At 38.5% G+C, this 20,731-nt stretch overlaps 1 pseudogene; it reads right to left on the bottom strand.

The window, feature by feature from the left end:
* The window catches only part of LOC150022108 (nascent polypeptide-associated complex subunit alpha-like), a 142,197-nt pseudogene extending 121,740 nt beyond the window's left edge, over positions 1 to 20,457 (bottom strand).
* Positions 20,458 to 20,731: the final 274 nt, after the last annotated feature.

Here is a 20,731-nt window from a genome sequence, read left to right as displayed (position 1 = left end):
AGATAACAGAGCTTGTTAGAATAATAGCAAATAGGCTTTTAGCCAGAGTCTCTCCCATGAATAGAGCATCAGGTATTAGTATGCAGACTATGAGGCATCAGTTTTGGTAAGTCAAGGATCAGTTTTGCATTCTTCCCATTTTTCTCTTGTGGATTGAATGACCAAGCTGACCAGTTACATGTTTGCCTGATACTTGAGAGGTAAATGTATTGATTACACAATGTAAAGTCCACTAGGGTGTAAACTTAACTCTGTATTATTAGGCTTTGCATTGGTCAACTATGTCACAATCATGCTGCTTAACAAACCACCTCACAGCTAAGTGGCATACAATAATAAGCATTTATTTTCTTTGTCTGCTGGTCAGCTGAACCTTTGCTAATCTAGGTGAGTTTAGTTGAACTTGGCTCAAAACTGAAGATTGGATACAGGACTGCCCTAAAGCATCTATCTGAGTCAAAAGTAGTAGAACAAGAGGAGTGACCAGAGACACACAATGCCTCCAATGGCCCTGGCTTGGACCTGGCATACTCTTCCTGCCCTTCACCTTCCAGGGTAAATCACATGGTCAAGCTCAATGGCTCAACAACAACGGAGAAAGAAAGGAGGTATACTTCCCTTGAAGAGAGCATAGAAATATTTTTAAGACAATTACTTAATTGATCATAATTTATTCTTCTTATAAGCAAATTCAGATTTAAAAAAAAGAAAAATAATGATAGATCACCTTGCCATATTTTAAAAAAAGGCAGATTAAGCATTCTTATAAGATTAAAAAACTTCCAGAAGCAAGGACTGTTTGTTGTTGTACATCTTAAGAGTGTAGGTAATGGACCAAAAAACCCCAAATCAAACAAAGAAAAAGATAAAAACAACTCACTCAATTTAATAACTAAAGAAAACAATATTGCCAATATTCCCAGAGCCATGAAATTTCAAATCCATTTCTGGATCAGTGTATGGATGTTGTTGTTGGAGCTGCTGTTTTGAGCTCCCATGATACAGTAGTCCCACAAGGGTAGCTTGTTTGTTTGTTGTTTCCCTAATGCCATCTGCTCTGATCAGTGTCTATCTGAAGTCCCCTGCTCTTCCATTATGACAACATCTTGTGTAAGTAGAGAAATTTCACCTTCATAAGTTATTCATGGCTGGGGACAAGGGTCCATACTCAGGGAGATTGCTGCAGAGAGGCACTGCCAGTCCTTTCCTCTTCCTTAGGGACATCTCTCATTCATTCTTCCCCAGGATCAATGAAAATTGCTTTCCTTAATTTAGAACATCTGAATAGACTTAGTGGAGAAATGCTGATGGTTGTATATACTTTCTGGCTTTTTATTCTTTCTTGATGTAATTTTCTCTCTTAAAACAGGGGCAACGTGGCCTGTGTCTCTAAGATTTAATAAACAAGCAGCGAAGGGCAGGACATAGAGCAAGCTTGATGAGAAAGACACAGAGCTTGGTCTCAATTAGCCCACCCTTGACTTCTGATGGCTGTTAATGAACTGTGTGTCCTTGGGAAAGTGACCCAACTCCTCTGAGCCAAGTTTCATTACTCCAAAGAGTGTATGCTAATACCTATCACATAGCATTGTGAATTTCACAAAAATTAGTCTGCAGTTACCTACAAAATGGAAGGTATTCATTAGTGTACACGAACAGGAGAAATGAAAAGAACTTTGGTTCTAGAGAACTTAAAATCCAATGAACAGCACCCTTTCATTCTAACCTCAGATGGCATCTGTACAAAATTAGACAGCAGGAAAGCAGAGAGGAGTGAGTTTCCAAACACCCAGATGTTATAACAATTGTTCACAATCCTTGATTTTTCACCTTTCAGTTTTATAAATTTCTAAAAGGTTAATTTTGACAACGTACTATTTCTTGCACTAGTGTTAGATGATGGGAGGGGTGAAGGATGGAGAAATAAAATTTCAAAAAGGGCAAAATTGCCACTGTTTCCAAGTTTGTAAGTACTGTACTAGCTTTTAATTGAGAGACTATGTTTATCTTTGTCATGAAAACTATTTCACTTATGGGAAGCAATGTAGAAATAACCTGTAAACAAAACACTAACTGTATTCTTGGTTAACATTCAAAATCATTTTTGTTTAAAATAGATAATTCTGTAATAATGATAGTAATAACGACTTTTAAGGCTTACTATGTAAGGTACTATGCAAGCTGATTTATCTGAATTATCTCATTGACCTGCATGAGGTTAAGTACTAGCCTTCAATTAAAAACAGAGGCATCGAGCAGTGAAATATTTAAAATGCTGATACAGTCAATCTTCTAAAAGTGAAAATTATTTACTCTGTAATAGTTATCCTGGTAGGACAAAATACAATGAGATAACCCAATGACATAAGCTCTCTGTGAAAACAGCAGAGAAAGGGCACAGCCATTAGCAATCCCACTTAGTTCCATGAAAATATTTCTATTGGCTTAGAAAAGAATGTATTTAGTCTGTATATTAAAAAATCAGAGACACCTTGAATTATTAAAGAAAACTTTAAAGAACACTGAAATCTACCAAAAATAGGCTGGGCAAGGTGAAAGGAAAGCAATATCTGATTGATGGTTAAATTACACAATGTTGTCACATCCTCGGTAACTGAAGGACAGTTCTTTGTGTCAAGGAACCTCTGCGGTGTTTGCAACAATGAAGTTGTAGGTTGAATGTGTAGCTGAAAATTTTCACTAGGGGGCAGCCTCTCACTGGAATGTGAGAGGATACTTTCTGCATCATCTGATTTCAATGAGAAACTGGCCCAGGGGAGCACACATTCTCGGCACAGATTCTAAATGAAAATTTATGTGTCTATGAAGTGTTGAATCAGCTCAGTCTCTCAGTGGTGAGTAAAGGAAGGAAAAAGTCTTGCATAACATTAAAACCAGCATAAATAAATGGTTAGCCATATGAATGCTGTGTACTCTGAACACAAAACCTTTGCAGGGTGTGCTGAGCACAGGAACATAGTTACTGTCAGGTTTTTAAAGAGAGTGTTTTATAGACACACACACACACACACACATTCACACACTCACATGCTGAATTAAAAGCCAACATGCAAGTAAACACTTTACAATAGGGAAGGAATTGAAACAAGTCCAAGTTGGTTAATTCCTTAGGCCCTTAAACCCTGGGTTTTAGCAGAGCAGAATGCTGTGGCCAGGCTGTTCTGCACTGCTGCCGGAATTTGGTTTGACCCTATATATCCACCTATTTTTTTCTTCTTTGCCACTCTTTCTCTTGAGGTTCATATATATTTCTCAAGTGATCTCACCTAACAAAATCAACAGCCCCAGCCAAGAGCCAAGTCGTGACTATGTTTTTTTAACGGGGCTCTGAATGGTCTCAGAACATTAGGCAGAGGCAATATTGGAAATGTGATACTGCCCAGTTCTCCTGCAAGCCAGCAAGACTGTCGAGTCGTATTGTATCTGGGATTGTAAAAGGCATCTGTGAGCTCACACATCCCTGAGCAACTGTTGTGACCTTGTGTGGTCTGGAAAGGGGGACAGAGCCAGGGTGGCCTGGCAAACTGTCACCTAGCACCCACATGCTACACAAGGTGGTCAAGAGGATGCTTGTACAAACTTGGGCACCATTCCCAGAAGCCAGTGATGCAAATAGAGGTTTAAACTATCAAAGAAAAAAAAAAAATCCGTGAGACCAGAGGAGGGCATCCACAGAAACTAAGGCCCAGTGGAATCAATGATTATTCAGTATGGTAGAGGCTTGTGGCTATAGAAAGAATTGCTTGGTATGGATTCTCTAGCCAGACTGGGGTTTGAATCCTATTTCTGTCTACTGCTAGCTGGAAGACTTTGAAAAGTTACTTAAGTCCTTGTGCCTCCATTTCCCTCTAATATAAAATGAGTGCTTACAACAGTGCCTGGCACAAACTGAATTCATGAAAACTCCCCGTTTCCTCATCTGTAAAATGGAGGTAATAGTAGAACCAACTCTATAGAGTTGGTGTAAGATTTTAAATATGCTAAGTGCTTAGAATAGTAGTTGGCAAATAAAAACTGCTTAACAAATTGTTATTGTTATTAGAAACCTAGATGGAGATAATGTTACTGCCCACTCTAAAGAGTTGAAGGTTGCTGTGAGGAAGGAATATGTGTTCCCTGAATCGTAATCACCCAGGATGTTCAATAAATGTTGATTCATTTTATTACTTAGCTTGAGAATTCTGTTGCTAAGGTTCCTGAGTATCCATGTGTGTATCGAATTCAGAGAGAAAACTAATTGCAGCAGTGGTGATCTAGAGATTCCATATGATCAGTCCTATAAAGCAGTGGGTCAACTATGTTATGTCCTGGAGCCTCACTGATCATCTGAAGATATCTATGGATTCTTACCCCAGGAAAAAAAGCATATACCCGCCTACTATTTTTCATACATATTCATAGGCCTTTATGCATGTCTTGAAGCCCATTCTGTAAAAATCCATGGGCCTGAAAGCTAAGGATTCCTGCAATATAGAAAAGGATGTAACAGAAAGGGATGATTCTTAATACAGATTTCATTGGCAAGAATAGGTTTAGGAAGATGTCCCCCCAAATGAGCACAGACCCTTAACCAGTGGTTCTCAAACTCTTGGTTGTGAAGGCATAATAATAACTTGGGATATTCATTAAAATTAAGGTTCTTGAGCTATTTCACCAAATCATTTAGTTTAGTAGGCCTTGGGGGTCGTACAGACCAGAAAACTGAATTTTAATATATATCCAGTTGATTTTGATGAAGGACACCCTTGAGGCACACTTTGAAAACTATTTCCTTAGCTTTGGAAGAACTAGCATCAAGCCTTAAAGACATTGAGTTCTGAGTAAAAGTGAATTATTTTTTAAAAAGATAGAAATTATGTATCTCTTCAACTTCAACACACCATTTATTTACCTAAACTAAGCATCCTAGCTAGTTTGAAGAAGAGGAGTAAAATGCTGTTTTCCTGAAAGGGCCTCATGGAAGGCTGGATTTTGCCTGAGAGACGTAAATTACATTACTGTGATTAGCGGACAGGAGGCAGTTTGATGATCTCAATCCCATTCTTGTTACTAACAAGGTTGTCTACTTTAGCTCTAACAGGAGTCAACCTGTGCTGTATTATGATGTCTTTGAGGGGCATGAACTTATTTATTCCTCCCAACCATATTATCTGATTATGGTTACTTTTTTTCAACCAGGTGGTAAACCTGCAGTCAGGAGTCACATTTGATTATTTATTTGAATTTCTCCACACAGTGCTCAGTAGATACAAGTTTATAGGCTCCATAACCACTTAACTTATAATATGGTTGAAAGGCAATAATATGGACTCCATTGGTCTTCATGACTGTAATTAACATGCTTCTCACCATGGCAATGTAAAAGGGCTTTGTGGTAAAGTTAGCTCAAATTCATTTTGATTATACTCCTCTCTCCTAGACACAACAATGCAGAAGATGAAAATAAACTCCTTTAGCAGCATTCCTGTTTGGCCATTCTAATAGAGTTGGGAAACATCCTCTTTATGTGGACCTTGTTTTTGTGAACTCCCTTTATTTGGGGTGTTCCCGACTTCCTAGATGTTCCAAAGAGCAGGGGTGGTACTATGCCACCTCCTTTCTCTTGTTACCTCGACAGCACTGTTAATCGCCAGCTCTACCTAGAGCAAAGGCTAAGTAAACATTGTCTTCTGATCCTCTGAAGCAGGCTGAAGACAACCGCCTCCATGGCTGCTACAGACACCCAGGGAGTGCCTGCTGACTCAAAGCCACCAGTCTCCAAAAACCAGGTTTTCAGGGGTCCAGAGCTGAGAACGCCTATTCACATCAATAATAACACCATTGTTTGTGGCTCTGAACACAACTGATATTGTAGATATTATTTATATATCAAAAAGTGGTGTTTTTTTGGTTTCTTTTTTTAGAGTCATTGTCAAGTGAGCCCCTATCTTTGTCACCCAGATTCCTCCCTTCCTGTGGTGGAGACCTACTTGTAGAAATATTCTTTAGGTGCACATCTGGGCAAATGTCTCCCAGGCCAGCAAGAGGCCTGAGAAAAGACTCCAGGCTCCTCTGCTCATATTTTTAAAATTCAATTTATTTAAACTAAACTAAAAAACAAAACGACTTATCCATTAATTTTTTTAAAAATTTATTGATTTTAGAGAGTAAGAGGAAGGGGAAGAAACATCAACTCTTTTTTCTGCTTATTTACGCATTCACGGATTGATTCTTGTATGTGCCCTGACCAGGACTCAAACCTATAACCTTGGCATGTGGGATGGTGCTCCAAACAACGAAGGTACCTGGCCAGGGCTTAACAGTTCACTCATTTTTATTCAAATTGTTGTTTTAATACAAAATATAATGAGAAGGACATTTGTACAAAGGAATTGTCAAGCATATAGGACTGAACCATGTTCGGAATTTCCATAAAACTTATGACTTCTGAGTCTCAAATTAAATTCTTTGCTTCTACCTGAATGAAATTGCCTGAGGACTTTTTAAAGAAACACTTCCTTTTTTTGGTGCCTGTTTCAAAAAAGTATGGAGTCTTAGAACTGTTTCACAGAAACACAGACAAAGAGAAAGGTAAAGAAACATCAGGCAGTCTTTTAGGCAAATGTATAATAACAGAAGGAAAGTTTAAAAATCAGCATTGGTGTTACTTGGCAGTGCACATGTTCTGTGTCATTAAACCATAAACATCTAAAAAACAAATTTGGACATTCTTTACCTTCAACTTCCAGAAGAATCTGCCTTTCTATAGAAAGGCTCTTAGGAGTGACAGACAACATCATCTTCATGCCCGGGGGGAACTGCTCTGAGCATTCAGCCACTGGAAAAAGAGGGATGGGAGGGTGCCAGTAACAAGGAAACTCAAGTCATTTTGAAAAATGAGCAGAGATCAGGTGAACCACTTTCACTGCCAAGAATTAAAGAATTTTGTTGAAAATGTGGTTCTGCATCATTAAAAATCTCAAGGGAATCCAAAGTGTTTTTAAACAACAGAACACAAGTAAAATCTCACACAGATAACACACATGGCCATATGAGCCTCCCCAGATACTGTCTTTCTTTTTTTTTTTTTTTAATGACACCGATGAACCACTGAAGATGCTTCAAGTAAATGTATTGACTTGAGCAGAAGTGAGTCACAGTTGTGCAGCTCTCTTCTGATGATGTCAGTTGCAGAGGAAGAAGAGGCACAATTTCAGACATTTGCCCCTGGTGAAGTCTAATCGTTAGTGCTCAAAACAGTCACAAGGAGGAAGCATCTCTTGTTCCACTGAAGCTTGTGATCTTTCTGAAATGGGCAAAAATCAATGGGCTTATATCTGAAATTTCTAGTGTTGCCCTCTCAACCCTTCAATCTCCTCTCAATGTTACAAGTTTTAGTAGAGGGATTGCTCAGTGGAAGATACTCTAGAGCAAGAAATGGAAGCACCCAAGCAGCATTTCTTTAATTTGCATGTTTTTTTCAGTTATGGGCCTGTGACTATTGTGCCAGTCAGGCTCCTTGCAGGAAACAGAAGGCACCCTCCATCGGGAATAGTACTATAAGTCTTGAAGAGGGGCTGCCATGGAGTGCAGCCACCACTGGAACCCTGAATGGGAAGGGGCAGGGCAAATAAACATCAACGTCTCTCTTTGTATTCTGATCTTGGCCAAGGACTCACATGGATCAGACCCACTAGGAAGCCAGAGGGCAAGGCAGCCAATGATGTACTCAATCCGTATCAGCTTCCTGGGGCATAGAGCCAGGCAGAGAACATGGCAGAAAATGGATGAGGAAAAAACGAGCCAATGCAACCACACTTCAGGAACAACAGAGCATGACAGCAGAGCACAGTGCATGCATACCACTTTTTAAAAAACAACTTGTAACAAATCAGATATGTATTTTTTGCTTTCTTTACAAATCCTCGTAATACATTTTCACTAATAACTCTGCTGAAGAATCGTAAGCATTCAGGGCAGGACTTGTTTTTTCTAGTTGCGTTACCTTTCTTCTACCACCTGTGAGCAGAGCACAGCATACAGGAGTGTACCTTCAGACTTCTCATCTACCTGTTGGTCTCCTGTGATATAAGTCCATTAGTAACAAAGTCTGCAGGGTCATACACTCTGGCCTTTGCTAAGGAATTATCATTTTCTCCATAATCACTATGATGCTGTTAAGATTTGAACCAAAACTTACTCAGTGGTCCCCTCTGTTAATAGCTCAGAGAAGACTCTAATCTTGGATGTTGTGTAAGAAATAGGAACAGGGATTTCAAAGCTGTTTGTGGAGGTAAATAGCTGGCTGCCTAGAAGAGGAATGGGAGATTTACTAACTGTTCAACAATCATTATGAACCCTTGCTCAATGCTGGACAGCCTGCTAAATCCAAGGAACACAAAGATGTATGACATGAGAAACAGACAAGAGCTCCAAGGAATTGATATTTAATGTGGTAAGTGCATTAATAGATAAATGAATAACACCCTGGGATACCATGAAGTAGAATGTCTGGGGAATCAAAAAAGGATTCACAGAGAGATGATAGGTGAAGAGGGTCATGAAAATAGAGTAGGGATTTGCTAAAGGTATGGCCTGGGTAAAGGCATGTTTTGGGCTAGTGTGGCTATGATTGGTTGGGGTGAGCTAGTAGGAGAGAAGGTCAGATACAAAATCTAGTGAACAGATTCAAGCAAAGCTATAACTTAAGCAAGTTTACTTTTCTTCAGAACATTCTCTGAAAATTGGAAGCTGCTGTTGCCCAGGAAAGGTTTGTGCCTAGTCCTGTCTTACACTCCTCTCTATGGCTGTGCTTCATTTTGTCAGTAGGGACAGACTGAGAGGAAGAGGAAAGCTATATAAGCAGCTCTTGCTTTGGATGGAAAAGAAAACAGTGTTCAGATTGTTTGGTACCTGAATCTAGAAGGCAGTATTTCTGCTGCTATGTTTTGGAAGTGGTTTCCTTTCACTTTATCACACTCTCATGAGTCACATGGCCTGGAACTTTTTTCTAGACCATTTCATGCTCCTATGATAAATTATGACAAAAATACTTTTATATTGGATTCAATTTTTGTTTCATAGCAAGCAAATAGAAAAGGAGCCTAAAGTACTCAATTAATTATTGCCCTTATTTATCACTTACTAGAGTTAAGTACTATAGAGAGGAAAAGATTATAGACCATGACAGAGGAAGGTGGTCAATCTTAGTTGACACTAAGTTTCTATGAAGAATTGACAGATTACAGTGACCCTTAGGTCATTATAGTGAGAGTCACAAAATGGGGTCATAAAGTACTTCAATGTAATAATTACTTTTTAAACAACACAGCTCATTGGAAAAGTATAAAGCAATATTTCCCCAACATAGCAAAATAAAACAACTCCATTCTCTAAAGAATTTTTACTCCAGTTTCAAGCTAGGGAACTATTTATTGGGGATTTTAAAAATATTATCAAACCTGGGCCAGCGCTGAAGCAGCTTTTGTTGTGTGATGAGCATGGGCATAAGTACTCCGCACCATCCTATTTCCCAACAATGAAGTCATAATGAGTCACCAGGCTATCAGGATTAACCAGTTCCTCCAGCTTATTCCAATTATCTCACTTACTCATGTATGTGGGACCGAAACTTGCCACAACATTACTATTTCTAAGAATAAGTCTCAATAGTATTGCTTTAGAGAGATGATGAAGATTAATACACAGTTATTCACATTTTAGAATTTTTATTTACTTTTATGTATTCTGTAAAAAATTGCTGACCCAGACTGGGAAGGTGGTCAGTTTTGGTTGACTCTAAATTTCTATTGTCAATGGATTTGAAAAGCTTTGAGACCTACAACACTTTAAAAATACAATTACTGAATACACTGTTTGATTTCATGTTAATCCTCAAGTGATTCTTTGAATAAGACAGGCCAGTTATTTTTATCCCCATTTTATAGATGAGGAAAATGAATCCCATAGGGCATCAGTGACTTGGCTAAGGTTGCATAAGTGAATAGTGCAATAGAAACTTGAACTTTGTTCTTTTTATTCCAAGACGATTATGTTCCTCCCCTTGTAAACCATTAAACAAAGATGAAATTCCTGATCCATCAGAAAAAGGGCTGAGCTGTTTCTCCAGAGGCCACGTGTTTGTCAGGATCCAGTCAATACGCTCCCCGGGCTCCTGGTGACCGATGGCCCACAATGGTGAGTGTGGTGACTTTATCAGATTGCGGTCTGAAGTGAAGAAATAAAGGCAAATTGGTGCCCAAACAAGGAAGCACATGAGCAAAAATCATGCCTGAGAAAGTCATGATCCAGTTTAAGAATTCATCAATTTGTGAGCATGTGCTGTGGACCAGGACCACTGCCAGGAGCTATTTCTGGCATGATTTCTGCTCTTTAAGAATCTCACAGTTTGGAGGGGAAAATAATTGGAAGACAGTGTGACAAATGCAGTATGCAAAGGGTGTTATAGGAGCCCATGGTAGAAATCTATACTCCAGCTGAAGCCAAGAAATAAGACTCGCGGAGGGAATTCGGAAATTCTTTCCAGAGAAGATAAATCAGAGCAGAGTCTTGAAGGAAATGTAGGAGTCAGCCAAGCAAAAGGAAGGGAAAGAAAGGACATTTCACGTACAAAGCCATGGAGGTGAATGAGAGCGTAGAAAATTCGAGCAACTGCCAGTACACCCTTGGTGAGTGTGAGATGTGAAAAGAGATGAAGTTTGAGAGAGACAGGGTCGGATATGAAAAGTAGTGAAGGCCAGATTACGTAAGGAGTTTGCACCTCATTCTGCAGACAAGACAAGGGAAAGCTACTACAGGTTTTGTTGTTTTAATTAATTGAGGCAAAATTCACATAACATAAAACTAACAATTTTAAAGTGTATATACAATTCAGTTGCATTTATTACATTTACAATGTTGTGCAACTATCTCATCTGTCTGGTCCAAAACATTCCATCACTCAAAAAAATAAAATAAAATAAAATAAAATAAAACCTAGCACCCTAACCCCTGTCAACCATTAAGATAGTAGTTTCTACCCTGGCTGGTGTGGCTCAGTGGATTGAGTGTTGGCCTGCGAACCAAGTGTTGCTGGTTTGATTCCCAGTCAGGGCACATAACTAGGTTGCACGTCAGGTTCCCAGTTGGGGGCACAAGTGAGAGGCAACCACACAATGATGTTTCTCTCCCTCTCCTTCTCCTTTCTCCTCTCTAAAAATAAACAAACAAGTAAATTTTTTTAAAAAAGAAAGTAGTTTCTAAGGATTTACCTATTCTGAATATTTCATTTAAATGGAATCTTACAATGTATGATCTTATGTGTCTGGCTTCTTTCACTTAGTACAATGTTTTTGAGGTTCACCCATGTTGTTGTAAGTATCAGTCAGTACCTCATTCCTTTTTATGCCTGAATAATATTCTTTTATATAAATATTCCACACATATTTATCAACTTATGGCTTCATGAGCATTTGGCTTATTTCCATCTTTTAGCTATTGTGAATAGGGCTGAAATAAATATTTATGTTCAAGTTTTTGTTTGAATACCTGTTTTCAATTTTTGGAGTATATAATTAAGATTGGAATTATTGTATTGCATGGTAATCCTATACTTAACTTTTAGTGCCAACTGTTTTGTGTTTGGCTGCACTATTTTACATTTCCACCAGCAATATATGTTAGTTCAAATTTCTCTGCAGACACAAAAAACTTGTTATTTTCCCATTTAAATAAAATTATGACCACCCCAGTGGGTGCAAAGGGTGTCTTATTGTGAATTTGGTTTTTATTTCCCTATTAATTAGTAATTTTGAGCATCTTTTCATATGTTTGTTAGCAATTTGTATTATGTTCTTTGGAGGAGTGTCTATTCAAGTCCTTTACTTATTTATTTATTAAGTATATTTTATTGATTATGTTGTTACAGTAGTCTCAATTTCTTTTCTCTTTGTTTACCTCTACCCAGTAACCCGCTTCCCTCCAGCAACCCCACCCCCCTTAGTTCATGTCCATGGGTCGTGCATATAGGTTCTGTGGCTTCACCTTTCCCTAAATTATTCTTAACTTCCCCTGTCTATTTTGTACCAATGAATTATTCTGAATCCCTGCACCATTTCCTCAATTCTCCCCCTCCCCACTCCCCGCTGATAACCCTCCAAATGATCCCCATACTTATGGTTCTGTTCCTATTCTGTTCCTATTCTGTTTTGCTTAGTTGGATTTTGTTTTTATTTTTTAGATTCAGTTGTTGATAGTTGTGAGTTTGTTGTCATTTTAATGTTCATAGTTTTGATCTTCTTTTTCTTAAGTAAGTCCCTTTAACATTTCATATAATAATGGCTTGGTGATGATTAACTCCTTCAGCTTTACCTTGTCTGGGAAGCACTTTATCTGCCTTTCCATTCTAAACGATAGCTTTGCTGGATAGTGTAATCTTGGTTGTAGGTCCTTGCTTTCCATCACATTGAATACTTTTTGCCAGTCCCTTCTTGCCTGCAAAGTTTCTTTTGAGAAATCATCTGATAGTCTTATAGGCACCCCTTTGTATGTAACTCTCTGCTTTTCTCTTGCTGCTTTTAAGATTCTCTATTTATCTTTAACCTTTGGCATTTATATTATTATGTGTCTTGGTGTGGACCTCTTTGGGTCCAACTTATTTGGGATTCTCTGTGCTTCCTGGACTTGTATCTCTATTTCCTTCACCAAAATTTGGGGAGTTTTTCCTCATTATTTTTTCACATAAGCTTTCAATTTCTTGCTCTTTGTCTTCTCCTTCTGGCACCCCTATGATTCAGATAATGGCATGTTTAAAGTTGTCCCAGAGGTTCATAAGCCTCTCCCCATTTTTTTCAGTTATTGTTTCTTCATTTTGTACTGGTTGACTATGTTTTTTCTTCCTTTTGTTCCAAATCATTGATTTGAATGCCAGTTTCCTTCCCTTCACCATTGGTTTTGTGTGGGTTTTCCTTCATTTTATTTAGCACAGCCTTCACTTCTTCCTTTCTGTGTTTGCCATACTTAAGCATATCTGTCAAGTCTGTGAGCAGCTTTATCACCAGTATTTTGAACTCTATGTCTGTTAGGTTGGCTATCTCCTTGTTGCTTAGTTCTCCCACTGGAACCTTGATCTGTTCCCTCTTTTGAGCCATACTTTTCCATCTCTTCATCTTGACAGGCTCCTGTGTTTGTTTGCCTCTGTGTTTTAGGTAGAGCTGTCACAGCTGTTATGTTTAAGGGGTGGAGCCTTAGGTATTTGTAGTACAGGGCAACCTGTTTTACTACATTGTGGCGCTGTATGTGGAGGAGGGCTCTGAGAGGGAACAACGCTGCTTTCTCAGCACTCCCCCTTTTCCAGGTACTTCTCCTGCTTCCCATATAGGACTGGAGCCCCTCTAGCTGTTGCCCTGGCTGTGGTTCCCAGAGTGGGTGGATCTGCAGACATTCTAGGACTGTGGGGGCCCTTTAAAAAAGCAGACTGCTGAGAAACTGGAAGTTTCTTCCTTTTCCCCAACCCCCACTGATTTTCACAGTCAGAAGCAACAAGGCTTCATTTTCCCTGGCACTGGAACTCTGAGCTGCGTGGTCTCATCTGGTCCTGGGAGCACTCCCCAGCTGTCCCTCCCTACTTTTTAAAATGTGTGACTGTGCCTTCTGCCAACCTGCCACCACACTGCTTCCTCTCAGTCCTGGCTCTGCCCCTCTTACCTCTCTGTATGAGTATTTCTCCTTTGTATCTGTGTTTGTTGGACTTCCATGCAGCTCAATTCTCTGGAACTTCTCGTTGTCTCTAGTTTTGAGGTAGTTGTATCCCTTTACCTGTATTTTAGTTGGACTATCTGCTGTTGAGTTGTTTATGTATTCAGGATATTAGGCTCTTATCAGAGATATGATTTGCAATTTTTTTCTCCATTCCATGGGTTATATTTTCACTCTTGATTGTGTTTGTTGATGCACAAACATTTTAAATTTTGATAAAGTTCAATTTATCTATTTTTGTTGTTCTTTGTGTTTTTCTGTCATATCAAGATCCATTACCAAATCAAAAGTCATTAAGATTTCCCTATATTTTCTTCAAATAATTTTATAATTTTAGTTCTTACATTTAGGTCTTTGATATATTTTGAGTTAATTTTTGTATGCGGTGTGAAGTGAGGGTCTAAATTTATTGTTTTGCAGGTGGCTATCCAGGTTTCCCAACCGCATATGTTGAAGGCACTATCTGTTCCCCATTAGTGGTCTTTGTACCCTTATAAAAAGTTAATTCACTATATATATATATATATATATATATATATATATATATATATATATACAGGTTTATTTTTTACTCTCAAATCTAATCCACTGATCCACAGAACCTATGTCTTTCCTTATGCCAGTGCCACACTATTTTGGTTATTGTCACTTTGTAGAAGTTTTGAAAGTAGAATATATGAGTCTTACAACTTTGTTTTTCTTTTTTAAAGATGAATTGCAATTCTATATGAATTTTGGCTTTTCCATGTCTGCAAAAAATGTTGTCATGATTCTGGTAAGGATTGCATTGAATCTGTAGTTCAGTTTTGGGAAACGTTCTCCTGGTTTCCTTTAGTTCTTTGTCCATGGTGTCCTTAACCTCTTTTGGCATATTTAAAACAGTTGATATAAAGTCTTTGTCTAGTAAGTCCAAAGCCGATTTTTCCTCAAAGACAATTTCTATTGATTTCTACATTTTTAAACCCCTGTGAATGAGCCATATTTTCTTATTTTTATTGTGTGTGCCTCACAATTTTTTGTTAAAAATTGTACATATTTGATGTTATGTAATTTTATTATAATTACAATTATCATTTGAAAATCATTCTCTCCCTTCCCTGGGTTTTGTTGATGCTGTGTTTTGGGTTGTTGTTTGCCTGTTTAGTAGCTTTTAAAAACTATTTTTATAAAGTATATATTCTTTGGTGTGTATAGCTACTGAAATTTGTGTTCTATTAGTTTAATGGACACCCTGGGTTTTGACAGAATTTTCTTAAATGGCTGGAGGTAAAAAAAAAAAAAAAAAAAGAAAAAAGAAAACAAACAAACAACAAAAAAACCTCTTCCAGTTTTTTGCAGATTGGCTCTGTGTGGGGGTACTTCTTAAACAATTAGCTAGGCCATTTACAACTGTGCCTTTTCCTGTTTTCTCAGAGCCTGAAGGTCAGTCAGAGACAAAAGCTTAGGGTCTCCTTAGGACTTTTCTGAGCATTCACTCTGGGAATGTATGTTCTGTTACCAGTCCCCCAGTACATATATGTACAAGTTTTTAAAAGCCCTTATTCTCCCTTGTACCTTCTTTCTCTAGCTCTCTTCTTTCCCAGGCTTATTAGTTTGTCTATTGTTTGTTCTGACTGCTATCCCTTGCCCCAGGATCCAGTGGCTAATACTTTTGCTTTTAAAGGCTTTTCACAAATGCTGCCTGGGAAGTCACTTCAGCCCTAGGAATGCTCTGTGTATTGCAAAACAAAAGCAGACCCTTGTACTGATTCTTTAGGGAGCCACCAAAGAAGTTGAAACACACAACCACATTTCTTTGAGACTATTATTCCTTCCTCTGCTACTAGAATCTTATAACAGGAGTGCAAGCTACCATCCTCATGGCCACCACTGCTCTGGGCAATACAAAATGCCATGGTGCTCTGATCACAGTGCAGCAGCTTCTTTCATCATTATGTTTTCCCTGATAGTTATAAATTTTTGAATAGATTCCAGAATTCTGCTAATGTTGATTCTAACAATTTTTGCCAGCTTATCAGTTGCTCTTTTTTTCTTCATGTATTCTTTAAAATTTTTTATTATGGTACAAAATATATTACATAAAATTAGCCATTTTAACTACTTTTAAGTGTGAAATCCAGTGGTATTAATTATATTCACAGTATTGTGCATCCATCACCACTACCTATTAGTTGCTTTATTAAGGGGTAGATTCCTGGGATTTCTTACTCTGCCATTTTCAGTGATGTCATTTTCTACTCCCAGTTTGGGGGGTGGGGAGAAATGTGGTGTGATAGGTATTAGAAAGGTTAGAGGATTAGTAACTAAAATTTTATTGATGGTAAAAAGTATATGTTAAAATATAGGGTGCACTGAAACTGGCAGTGTTCTTTTTGCTACTTCCAGTGAACCTACAATGATCTCAAACTGAAAAGTTTTTTAAAAGTAACGAATAATGTATTTCAGGAATACACACACACACACACAAATATATCTCTCTCTTAAATTCAGAATAGTAGATCAAATCAGAGGCAAAGAAATACAGAAAGAAAAATATATATAATCCAAATAAAATCTTGGGATCATGCATGCCACGGCACAAAAGAGCAGTCAGGAGAGAACCTCACTGAGCACTAAACAAGTCTGGAAGAACATTTGGCTTCATTCAGAGAAAAAAAAAAAAAGATTGAATTGGAATAGGTGTTAAGCTCTCATACAACCAATTTGATTATAATGTCAACCAGATTTGGCATCATGTAATGCAGAAAAAAAAAAAAAAAGAAAGAAAAAGAAAAAACAAACAAAACAATAAGAACCAAGGAAGAAGAGACTAGGATTCAAAAGTAAATATAGGGTAGAGCAGAGGTCCCTCACCTCCAGGCCACAGACCTGTCCATGACCTGTTAAGAACTGGGCTGCACAGCAGGAGGTGAACAGCAAAGCTTCATCCGTATTTATAGCTGTGTCCCATCACTCGCATTACTGTCTGAGCTCTGCCTCCTGTCAGATCAGCGACAGAATTAGGTTCTCATAGGAGCGAGAAACCTACTGTGAGTTGCGTATGTGAGGGACCTAGGTTGTGCGCTACTTCTGAGAATCTAATGCCGGAGGATTTGAGGTAGAGCTGAGGCAGTGATATTAGTGCTGGGGAGTGGCTGCAAATACAGATTATCATTAGCAGAGAGGTTTGGCTGCACTGAGACCACAATAAATCAATTGCTTGCAGACTCATGTCAAAAGCCTATCAGTGAGTGGCAAGTGACAATTAAGCTACATCTGGTGGCAGGTTATAAAGCCATCCCTCCTCCCGACAATCCCCAGGCTGTGGAAAAACTGCCTTCCAAGAAACCGGTCCCTGGTGCCAAAAAGGTTGGAGACCGCTGGGCTAGAAGAAAGGAATCAAAACCAGTCTAGATATTGTAGGGACTGAACTCCTGCAAATTAAACTGAGAAAAGACAGTTTCACAGGAGAGAAATATGTACAAGTTTTATCTAATGCTTTAATTTCTATGTGTACAGGGGGGGTCTCACAAAAAAGGAAGTTGGCTCAGGAGTTTATGTTCTATCTTAACAAAAAGTGATACATTGTGGAGAAGTGACAAGACAAAGGAAAAACGTTTCAACCCTAGGGGTGGTAAATTGTGGAAAAATAAATATGTGAGAGGAAATGAATGGAAGACAATTGTTATTTCAGTAAGATCAGTGTGCAGGTTCAAGTTGGTGCTGTCTCTAATGTTGTCTCCTCTTCCTGGTACAAGAGAGGAGAGAGGGAACACATTCAGGAAGGGATATTTATACCCGGTCTTTGGGCATAAATGAAGAGAGTAGAGAGCTTTCTCTGCATCTGCTATTTCCCAATTATCTTCAACTCAAAATATCCTTATGACAAATTAGCATTTTTTGAGGTGGAATATTCTGATCTCCTTCAGTGTTTTCAGGAAAAATGGATTTAATACAGGGAGCTATATGCTCACAAAATCATTAGAAGAATAGAGGAGCAGGCTCTATCAGGGGACAAGCAATGACTTCTGAACACCACAGATAGAACCCTCTTGAAGTGCCGCAATTTCAACCCTAAGCTATAAAATGGGCTTAAGAAAGCCAGCCTTAGGAAGCCACAAACACCACTATCTCAAATGCTTCTTAACAACCCCCAGTGGAATGTAGTGATTGGGCCTGGAACACAGAGTTTGATAGCCACCACCCTTACAGCTGCCTCCTGCCCTGTGCAGCTGGTGACTGGACTCTGGCATTTCCATGACATTGTTTTCTGAAAACAACAAAGGCACCAAGATAGCTTCTACTTCATTTCCACTTTCAAAATCTCATGCAAATGCATCTAGTTGTGTAATCTTGTTTGCATCCAGGACTCTAGTTGCAAGACTGGGAGATGCAATTTTTAGTTCTACAGCTCTGCAGTACCAAAATGCACAGGAGAAGAAAGTGGAAATGGTTGTTAACTGCCAGTTGAGTACTTTCAACCCTTATAGGGGAGACATTCCCTCTATTTTTAACAGTTCCTTTGATTGGCAATTCTATTACACTAAGGTCAGAATGAGAGAAAACGTCTTATACATCATTTCATGCTAACCTTATAATATTGCAGATGAGGAAACTGAGACCCAGAACATTTAAGTGACCTGTTTCAGATCCCTCAGATAATTAGTGGCAAATCCTAATTCCTGGTCTAGGATCCTTTCCAGACATTTAATTTATTTGTGTATACCTTTCTTTATTTCAAAGAGAATTTAAACTGACTTACTGATATAAAAACAATATAGCAGAATAAAAGTCTTAAAACATTATGAAATATGAGACACAATAAGTGAGGGGGTGAGCACTTCAAGGATCCAGTACTCCCACATGTACTAGCAGATAATTCAGAGATCTGGAGAGTAAGCAGACTCAATCTAAGACTGAATTTAATTTTAAGGTGTTTGGTTAATGAATTTGACCTCAAGTTTGATATGTTTAAAGAGTTCCTTTGTCTTTTTACTACACACACCCACAAAAGGTTCCTTAGTCAAAATGTCTTAAAAGAATAGTGATTTCTTAAAAGCTGTTTCTTCAAAACAGAGAACACCCCAAAGGCTGAAGGGACCCCACAGAAAGTTAAGGTGGCTAATTCAGAAGTGATTTGTTTTACAGAAGGGGTGACATTACCCCTAAAGGTTCAAAGAGGAGATGTCAATATCTTGGATTGTAGGTTGGCCAGCATTTGGGGATAGGGGGTATGTGTGCATGTCAGATCTGTCAGCTGGAGGCTGCTGAGATGATTGGGGAGGGCGCTGACATGCCAAGCAGCAGTTTGATTTTGTGATGACTTTGGAAATGGTAAATAAAATTGGCCGTCAAGAGCCAAATAACAAAAATAGAATGAATGCCAAGTATCAGTTGTTAGCTTTGTGTTTTTGTAAAATGTATTTTGGAAATTAATAACTTCTTTTCCTTATTACCACCTAGTTCCCTTCTGTCACATTAAAGTTATTTTTTTCCCCCAGAATACAATTTGATGTTTTTTCTAACCTGTTCCTCTAATTGCAATTAAACCCTGGGGGAGTAATCTTTTCAAATGCCAGAAAATAACTTAGTGCCCAAGGGAATGGCAAAGCTGAAAAGTTATGTGAGTAATCACAGGATCAGCTTTTTCTGCTCCAGAACAAAAGAAGGGCTGGGAAGATGGGATCACCCACAATTCTCAAAAAGGAAGTCCTGGTGTTTATCTCCCCAAGAAAATAATTGTTCTGCATTCTTTGGATTACCTGACAAACTGCTTCCTGGCGTATTGATTTGCTGCTGCACTGAGAAAGTAATAAATCAATAACTAGCTTTGTTGAGAAAGCAGGAAAAAGTGGTGTTAGCTTGAAGAACCATTTAAGACTTTAGAAGTGGAATTAAGTTTTTGGAAGAAAAAAAGTACAACATTTGAGAGCATCTTTAAGAACCTGAAGAAAAGCCAAATAATAAGAATGGAAAAGAAACTTACATATGATTAGTCCTGTGCCAGTCTCATTTTGCATAGATTAGTATTGCAGTCAAGAAACTAAGAGTGCCCAGTGATACTGGAGCAGTGGTCCAAGAACCAGATAAGAGGGTCAGCCATGGGTGCAAGGATGGGAATATTAGATTCACAAAAGACATTATGGCATAAAGAAATTGTTTGGCATGAGAAAGACTCAAGTTGAATCCCAGTTGCCTTCGCAAGTTACTTAAAGAACTGAGCCTTAGTTTCCTCATCTGTAAAACTAGAATAACATGTTTTGCCCACAATGCTCTTATAAGATATAATGTCTCAAAAGTGATTGGCACTTTCAATTATAGCTACAATAATAGTAGCTATTATTGTTATTGAGGGGACTTTGGGGGCCATGGGAACTAGATTAAGAAGGAAGACTATCAGGAAGATGGTTTACAATTTTTTTAAGTTGATAGAGATCAGTGTCTAAATTACAGAGAAATGAACAAGTTAAGAAAAGTACATGATAATGTGGACCCTGAAAAAGGTGATACCTATCAAGAAGTGTTTCTGTTGCTAACTGGGATCAAATTTAAAAACAGCCTAGTAGCTGTTTCTAACCAGGCACTTCTCATGTAAACTGCTTCAGGGAGAAGCCTGCACTAACTAAACTGCTTACCTCCTACATTGAACTGCCTGTCTGCAAATTGTTCCTGCCTGCTGAGCCAGCCTTTATACAGGAGTTCCTGGAACTGTATTTCAACCATTAGGACTGAGACTTTCCTTGTCCAATCAAAGCTGTGCAGCTATAGCCCATATCAGCATCTTCACTAACCAATCAGAGTGGTTTCATCCTGACCTATCAGGCCAGTGCCTTTTGGACCAATCAAATAAGAAAATCTGGAGTTCTTATTTGTATGAGGAGGGACCATCCAGGGACCAGGGGTAGGGACTTCTCACTATACAAGTCAGCTCCCCTCTGTCTTGCAGAGAGCACTTTCCCTTTTCACCCAAGGCTGAAGACTGTGTTTCCCCCACTGA

The sequence above is a fragment of the Furipterus horrens genome, unplaced genomic scaffold (assembly GCF_987537825.1).
Source record: "Furipterus horrens unplaced genomic scaffold, mFurHor1.1.pri manual_scaffold_1, whole genome shotgun sequence".
Classification (NCBI taxonomy): domain Eukaryota; kingdom Metazoa; phylum Chordata; class Mammalia; order Chiroptera; family Furipteridae; genus Furipterus; species Furipterus horrens.
The sequence above is the reverse complement of the archived record's forward strand: the minus strand, read 5'-3'. Positions and strand labels throughout refer to the sequence as shown.